General features: G+C 32.0%; 1 long non-coding RNA gene across 2 annotated transcripts; it reads left to right on the top strand.

Moving 5' to 3' along the window:
- The first annotated feature begins 6184 nt into the window (after positions 1-6184).
- On the top strand, positions 6185-9206 carry LOC145038556 (uncharacterized). 2 transcript variants are annotated; one of them, XR_013679431.1, is made up of 6 exons: positions 6185-6874; positions 7608-7723; positions 7788-7874; positions 8070-8264; positions 8702-8802; positions 8978-9206. It is a non-coding gene; the product is annotated as an uncharacterized LOC145038556 (long non-coding RNA). The 2 variants fall into 2 exon arrangements; XR_013679430.1 differs by lacking the exon at positions 6185-6874 and having other exon boundaries at positions 7128-7723.
- The last annotated feature ends 135 nt before the right edge of the window (positions 9207-9341 follow it).

Here is a 9341-nt window from a genome sequence, read left to right as displayed (position 1 = left end):
CAAAATGTGTGTTATGTATTGGTGTGGCACTTAGGGGTGAGACTTGCATTGGAAGTCACCTTTGCTTTCAAATGAATGATTTTAGTAGTGATGAAAGGTCAGGGATTATATTTTTCCAGTTATCAGCAAGATAATTCAGAATCGGAAGGGTTTCGTTCGGTTCAGGTTGAGAATTGGAGTCTTTATGGTTGTGGGATGAGATGATATCGTATGTTGGGAAGTTAGACATTGTATAGGGTTATCAATTTTCAGGCAGTGCACTTAGGTTTTCTTTTATTGGATGAGGGCAGAAAAATAAGGGTTGTTCTTCATCATAGTATGTGATTTCTGCTAAATTGGGGCATCGATAGCAATGATGGAATGCGGCCGTAGGTTTGAGATGAATTCTCAGTCCTAATTGGAATTTAGGAAGTTTTGTCAGGATCGACTGGGGTGACAGAGGAAGTAGTAAGGAATGATTTCGATGATGAAATATAATTTAGGTGGGGTAGAGTAGTAACATCTTGTTTTGAGAAGTTTCTTATTTCGAGATTGTAGACAAGAAATGGATCGAATAAAGGCACTGGGCTTCAAGGGAATAGGGTTTATAACCTATTGGATATAGATAATATTGGTTATGCAATCCAAGCCCTTGGTTTGTGTTTTGGAGTCAAAGGGGGTAAAAAGGTAAAATTTATGTTTCGAACGTTTTTCATGAAATAAGGATTTTAGTTCGGTATGTTTTAAGTCAAAACAATTACATAGGATTGTGCGCTTAACAAGGGTTTAATGAATTAGAGACTTGAAACGAAGAAGTTATGGTTGTTTGAAGTTGAACAGAAAATGGGGATTTTTATTATGAATTGCATAAATTAAAGTTACACACGACATAAAAAGGGTTTCATGAATTACGTAGGGCGTAATTCATGTTATGCAGAGCATAATCCGGGCATATCAAAACCCTAAATATTCGGATTTGAGCCCTATTTAAAGGCTCTAACTTATGGGAAACCCTCTCATTACCAGCCTCCATCACCTAAGATCATTCCTTGAGAAACCTTTGCATCCTCTTACTTGTTTTCTAGCCTTGTCGTCATTTATGAGTTTATTTCTCTATTGGAAGGTTGAATCTTGAAGATCAAAGTGGTGGCAAAGTGTATAGAAGAAGAGCTTTAGTATAGATCTAGCAAGATTACATCATTCCTGGACCATTGTGAGTAAAAAGCTTCTAACTTGCTCATTGGTTTCATATATCTAGTCATTTTTTATATTTGCCACTTTTTGGTCATTTTAGAGCATAAAGTTTAGATCTTGAAAGTTTGTGACTTTGTTATGGATAAATTTGGAAACTTTATCCCTCTAAACATCATATTGATTCGGATCTGAAGTTTGGAGACTCAGACTTAATGGATTAAGTTAAGAAAGATGCATTTTAGATCTTGGTTTTTTGGACCATCTTAATGGATAGAGTTGAAAACTTTATGCAATATGGAGATATTAAGGACCTGGTCTGTGATTTGACTGATATATCTTAATGTATTAAGGACTAAAAAATGGATTTTGGCAACTACTTGGTTATGAATGGCAAGATCTTGCGCTTTTTTTATGGGAAGGCTGTATGCATGGTGTAGAGCTAGACTACACATGGCATACGATCAGAAGATGTTATTGGTAATTTTTTAGCATTAGGTCAGGTTGGAGGGGAGAGTTCAAACCTTGGAAGGGTAAAATGGTCTTTTACCCTAGAAGAGAGAGAGAGAGGGGGGGAGAGTGTGGGGGGGTGTATGTGTGTGTATGAAATGGAACTTGATTATGGGTTATCACCTTAATTGTTAATTAGGGTTGTTTGGATATGTTTAGTGTGAGGAGATTTTGTAGCAGTAGCGAGTGTGAGATCTGGTTATCTTTGAATTGAGGAGAGTCTCCTCATAGTATTTGTGGGTGAGAAGGCACCAATGCCGATCCATTGGATTTTTTTTATAGTGTGCTAGTTGTCTTTATGACCCTTGCAGGTATTTGTATGTATGTATGGGCGGGGCCTATTATATATGTGTTGGGCAAGGCCCATTACATGTTACAAGCCTATTGCTGGGTGGGGCCCGATGGATACCAGGTGAGGCTCGATGTATATATGGAATGTGGTATTTTCGGGAACTCACTAATGTTTGGGCTTGCGGTTTTATGTTTATGGTTTCAGGTACCCCTGTTTTCAAAAGTAAGGGACTGGTTTAATCGCATTGCATCCCCTGGAGATTTATTTTACACTGAATGTTTACAAATTACTCTGACGTTTTGAGAATACTTTGACTCTGATCGTCTTTTGGAACAATGAATGTGGTTTTAAATTATTTAAAATAAAATTTTACACGGTATTTTTGGAACGTTACAGATTATTATTGTTTTACTCTGATGTTTCAGAGAGATATTTTACTATTATTGGCGTTGGAACCAATGATTGTATGTATTTGATGTTTAAAAATGAAAAATTTTATTGACATTTTTGGGATGTTATATCCTTGGTTCTATAAGTATTACAAGGATAAGAAGTCCTTGTAATTATATACTTATCTCATTTTCTTTCTCTCAACTATGTAGGATGGAACAAACTCAATTAACTCATTTTTTAATCTCTTTCAATTACCCCCCACTTTAACAAGTAATTTCTCATTCATTTTTAATTCATTTTGGATGTGTGATATATCAAAACGAATGTATCCATGAGGAGAACACAAACAAATAATCATTTGTTTGTTTTGATTACATTAAGAGTTCTAAATATGTGCTCAAAAATAAGGAAAAACCCATTTTTGGAAATTGGTGAACCCAATTTTCCAACATAATGCATTACACGGACGGTGTTTTGAGGACGGAGCAATTATGAGCATCAAACACATGAAAGCTCACCATGGTCAAGTTACATGGACCTACCCACGATCAAGTTACATGGACAGTTTAACCATTACACGAAATGTATTTTTGGGATATTTTCTCATTATGGCATCATACTTCATCAAACGACTCAAGACATGCTTTTGACATTCCACGGAATGTGTCACCGTAACATGGAATGTGTTCACTCCCAGAGCTGATTTTTTTTTTTTTTTTTTTTTTTTTTTTTTTTTTATATTTGTTGGTCCCTATAAATAGAACACTTAGCCTTCATATTTCACCATAATTAGATCTCCTAGCTATTCAACCACCTTCGTGTTACCAAACCGCATGTGTTGTAGTTATTATCTAACTTCATGTTACCCTTTTAATAAATTCAGTTTTATATATATATATATATATATATATATATATATATATATATATATATATATATATATATATATATATAAAATAAAAACTTAATATATCAGTAAAAAAATTAAAAAATAAAATAAAATAAAATCGTTTGTCTAACTAAAACAAATGAAAAAGCATCGTTATTTTATAACACCAGCGAACACCATTGATTAATCAACCATTTTTGTCAGCAAAATGTTTTAAATTTAATATTAAAAAATAGCTCGGTGAATTGATCAACTATAATAATATATAATCGCTCTTTACAAGATTGATAATTCATTAATACTACTTCAATTGTTTTGAAAAGTAAACGTTTATATAACTATTTCATCATCATCATATTTATTAATTATTAAAATATTTAGATCTAAACCAATACCAAAAGGTTAAGTTTATCAAGGGCAACGTTCCAAGTTAGTTTTACATCTCAACCGCCCTGTGTTGACATTGAGACTAAAAACAATTATATATTTATGAACTCCTAATCCAACATTTCTTCACATAATTTATTGAGTGGACTTTTTAAATTTTGAAAAAGCTTTTTTAATGTTGTTTATTTGTCTCTTTTAATAACCAAAATATAAAGCAGATCAATGTACTAGTAGTATATCCACATCAAATTGCTGGTATACATGTCCCAGTCTTATGGAATTCTTTTCGTGAGTTAAGAGTATTTTGTTAAATGTATTTTGTACAATGGCCCTTTCAAGTTTTTGTTACAGGTGGACGGATATGAATTGTACCTAAGGGGCAAGAATAATAAGTGGATGGATATTGATATGAACTATTCAGTAACCAAAACATGTACTCTCTAATGAGATCATTTACAATAATATCATCGTACAATCATCCACAATACCAACAAAGCAAGAATAATATGCAAAAGGATATAATTTGTTCAATTGCCCAAAACACGTTATCTCTAATGGGATCATCTATAATAATATGATGAAATCGTCTAGAATAATATCATCTCAACACTCATCTGAATCCCAATAAGTACGTTCGGATTATGTGTGTTTAGGATAAGATGTTGAAGACCCTCGTTGTATATGTACTTATCATTTATGTTTTAATTTATATAATAATTAGTTAGTGGTGGAGATGCTTGTGTTTTTACTTCTTATTGTTCTACCGTGCGGGAGTATGCATCTTTTCTATTCTATTATTATTAAAATGTTTATTGGTTGTTATATGTAAAGTTATATAATGTTATGGAGTAGTTTGTTATTTAGTAATCTAAAATATATTGAAGTGACTTTTTGAGTTAATGTAAGATAGTTGTTAGTTACTAAGGTTATGTTTGACGTACTAGCTGAAAAGCTAGCTGTTAAATAAAAAACTAGCTGATAGCTGAAAAGGTAGCTGATAAAAAATGACACTTGGTAAAACTAACTGAAAAGCTAGCTGAAAAATATGAAATGACATAAAAAGACTTTTAAAAGAATGTGTTTTTATAATTAATTAAGGGATATATTTGGAAAATTTTAGGAAAGCTCCTAAAAAGCTAGTCTAAGTAGTTTTTTAAAAAGCTAGCTTATAAGCTATTTTTTAGTTTGCCAAATATGACAACTTGAAAAAAACTCGAAAAATAAGCTAGTTGTGGCGCGTCAAATACAGCCTAAATAACAAACCAACAATGCACCTACCATGGAACAAAAATATATACTTAATGGTATAGTATTGCACCACGCAGCACACACACAACAGTTTTTAAGTCAGAAGTCTTCTGAAAAACAAACAGTTGCAAATGGTCAAGTGTTGCACGTGTGTTACCCGACGCAACAATAAGTTGTTAAAAGATGTTTTTTTTCGAAAAAACAAACAACACTTTAGTATTTTCATATGAAACAACGACCTACAGTACAATATTCATAAACCATAGAGATGCAACCTATCAATTTTTAAATATAAAGACCAAAAACTATGAATCTCACCAAAGCTTAGGGACAATTTATGTAATTACTCTTTTATATAATAAAAAAAACAACTAATCTAGGAATAATATATTTTGAGTTTTAGACTTTGATACCAATGGTTTTGTAGGTTGATAGGTTTGGTCCATGTATTAAAAATAAATTATAAAAATTGTTCTTGTAATTTATAAAAACTGTCCACGTGTATTTTTATGTTTGAGTTTTAGACTTTAGCCACAATATTTTCATATGTTAGTAAGTTTGGTCCCTGTATAGAAAATACATTGCAAAAACTCTTCCTATTAAAAAAAAAGTCATTACATATTTTCTTACAGACGTAGTAAATATATTTAAATACTACATATTTTTTGGTCCATGTGTTTAAAAAATTAAAAACATAATCACTGCTTAATAGAAAATTTATAAATTATGTGTCATGCAAAATGGACATAAATAGACTCCCGGTATTGGTCCCCTAAACGGAGAGGGACAATTTATAATTACATATAAATTTTATGATTTTATTTTATTTATTTAATTTTTTTTACGGCGACCAATATGTTACCATGTAAAGAAAAGATTGAAGCGAGGAGCTCGAATTTACAAAAATAATAGAAATGGGTGATCACCTTTAAGTTAAAAGGTTTGGATTTTCTTCGTTTAAGTAATATACTATTGTGTCTGCTGTCTAGATTCAATTAATATTATAATTGCTAATATTTAATGCAAGATATGTTTTTGTCAAACATGTCATACACTTATCCACCCTTTTTGAAATCTCATTATTAGTTACATAGCTTTTGGTTAATGTTTAGAACTAATTGAAGAATTTAATAACGAAGAGCTAATCAAATACTTAAATATATATATATATATATATATATATATATATATATATATATATATATATATATATATATATATATATATATATATATATATATATATATATATATATATCATTACTATATATAAAGACCCTTTTTATGAGAGGCCGCCAAAATAAAATTCACAAGCTTCCAACAAAGCCACGTAACCCATCCCCTAATCGATGCAATTTACCGACGCGTTTTATCATTACGTCGACTCAGTCCTTCTCATGTGAACTTCAACGCATGAGATGGGTTTGGAGAAGAGCATATGGCATCAAGTTAAAGACCAGAGAATTAATTCGACATCCACTACCGCTTCTTAATCGGCAAGTGTCGATCAATTTTTCCTCCCATCTATAAATACCAATCCTCGCCAGACATCTTCATCTATTCTTATGGGATTGTCTTCACTGATTAACAATTATCGATCCCGAAGGAGTATTTATTTTATTTTATTTTAGTTTATGAAATTAGGGCTTTTAGTTACTAAAACCACACTCATATGTTCTTTATTTTCATCGTATTCTGTTTGTGTCATGGATTTTTTTTCTTGGTCTATTGCTGTCATTGAGGGAAGGTATTTATAGGGTACACCCAATGGAATGGTTTTCTTTTTTAAGATCAGGTTCACCTTTTAGAAGCGATTTGGGTTTTCTCACAATCGATCTTCTAGGGCACCGCCCCAAAATGAAATGTCTTATAATCCCCAAATGTGGAGATTGGCGAAACTGACCTTGTTGAGATCTGAGAAACAATCAAATTAATGCCTCGTTCTTCACTCAGTTGGCATTGGCATTTACCGGTTCTCCTCACCAGGTTTGTCCCACTGCTTCCCAATCTACTATGTTTTTGTTTTCCATGTCTCTAATATTTGTTTTTTTTTTCTTCGCATTGATGCTTGGACTTTTAATTTCTTACAAGGGAAATTGCTTTCATGTGTTTGAAACTAGGCAGGTGAATTTTTTTCATAGAAATTAACAATTCAAAACACATAATCAAATAAATGTCTTACCTTGGTGTACTTATGTAATTGTCAAAAATTAATTATTATATATTTGCATGTTTCGTCTCCATTAGTTTTCTTAAATTCTTTAGGGTAATTGATTTTTAACCCACTCTTTAATGGGGTTTAGATTTATTTCATGATTCCATGCATTCTTGTGGCTTAACGAATGCCTGACTCATCATCGGAAACTTATGTTCTTTGTAATTCATAATTAATTTAATCGTTGGGAACTTATTGGTTTTTCCTATAGTCTTCAATGGGGTCAGAGTTTATTTTCACTATTTTGCAAGTGTTTTCTAGAATTATCCAAGGTTGAAAAATGGGGATTCAAATCAGCTTACGGGGCATTAGAGAAGTTCTTCTCATTTGTATGTGTTTTTTTATCACTAAGTCTCTCAAAGATGGATAAAGCATTTGATAACTTAACTCCTCACCAGTATCTTCATCGTATTTTTTAATCCATCCATTTGTTATGTTAAAATTAGGATTCTTGATATCTTTAAATCCTAGCAAGGTATATATCTCCGGAAATTTTAGGTGTAGGCATACAACAAGTGGGATGTAACAAGGTTGAATTTCACAAATGCAAGTGCTCTGGTTGCTGAATTTCAACTATTCCTTGAATCAGGAGGAATGACATTAACTTCATTGGGCCAAATGTAAGTAAATTATTATCATCACTTATATTAAAATTCTTGATAATGTGGTAATACCTTTTTGCAGGCTGACAGTATTCGTGTTATAGGGGAACCAAGCAACTTCTAGAGTGACGATGAAGAATGTTGGTGTTCCAAAAAGTGTTTCTACTTGGTTGGTTTATTGTTTTTTAATCTATTCTTCTGATTTCTGAACTAAGGATTTTGATTTTTGGATGTTTTTACTTAAAGCTTTAATCTTCATTGATGAATTAAAAAGGGTTTTGATTATAGATTTAGATCTTGGTTTGGATCTGATTCGGGTTTGCAAGGAGTTTTTATTTTTTGTTAACATTTCTTTAATTTAAAGGGAGCCAGGGATGATGGTCACTAGAATAGAAGATGGAGCAAAGATTGTTGGTTATGGGTTTGAGAAACAACTAAATATTTTAGCCATTGAAGATGCTGTGAAGGTTTTGTTGTTGGGTTTAGGTGAAGAAATCAATAGAGAAGGTCTTAGGAAGACTCCTTTTTGTTGTAAAAACCCTTCGTGAAAGAACCAGAGGTTAGATCTTTTCTTATTTTTACTTTTCATTTCATTTTTTGTATTCATGGCATGTATTTTGAAGTTATATGTTTTATTACTATTTCTGTAATGTTTCCTTTCTAAAAAGGGGAACAGATATGGTGTTTATATATGTTCGACTGTAATAGTATTTATTGACAATACAATAATAGGTTATCTCTAAACTGTTAAAGAGGAACATGGAAACTAAACAAATCAAAAACTTTAGAATATCACTAAACATTTAATGATTTATTGGTGTATTTGCCCAATTCATGCTATAAAGAAAATATGGAAGACATAATCCAAGGTGCTTATTAATGTAGTTGGGATTATAATCAGAATCGTGCATGTTAGAAGCGGAGCCCCTAGACTTTCTCTGGTTATAGATCTAAACCTCTCATATTGTGAATCATGTTTGTGTTGGTCTTTTACAGGGTTAACAAGGTCTTTTCAACATAAGGCACATGGTAGAAGAAAGTGACAGGCAAAGGGGACAAAAACTTTTGAATGACAAGAAGGGCAATCAATACTTGGAGTTATATTCATTTTCATCTTTCTGCTATTTTTGTTATTTGCAAATCTAACAGTTAGGTTTTGGCAATGATGTTTATAGATAATCAAGTTTAACTTGGTTGTATGACTATTTCATTGTTTCAACACCTTAGTGGGGTACCCTATTTGCTAAACTGTGTATTGTTTTTGCCTTTTAGGTGATTGAAATTAGCAACGGATCAAGGTAAAGTATGTACTTCAACAAAACAAAAGGAATTATCAAGTTAAGTCTGCCAGGCTGTTTCCTATGTGAAAAAGCAATAGGTGTCAATGTCAGGCTTGGCTTGCTATTGCCTAAGAGTGATGTCAATAGGACAAAAGATGCAATTTTTTCCCACACATAAAATAGAGAAGGATTCACGGTTCAAACTGACATCAAAAATACCCCCCCCCCCCCCCCCCACTAAAAAAAAGCTTTCACAATACTAAATATAGTAAGAACATTGTCAATGATCTAAATATTTATTAGCTTAACAAGTGAAGAACTCAAAAGTGTTTGCTTCAATGTCATATCTTCGCTAG

This window comes from Lactuca saligna, chromosome 4 (assembly GCF_052625555.1).
Source record: "Lactuca saligna cultivar CGN05327 chromosome 4, ASM5262555v1, whole genome shotgun sequence".
NCBI lineage: Eukaryota > Viridiplantae > Streptophyta > Magnoliopsida > Asterales > Asteraceae > Lactuca > Lactuca saligna.
The sequence above is the reverse complement of the archived record's forward strand: the minus strand, read 5'-3'. Positions and strand labels throughout refer to the sequence as shown.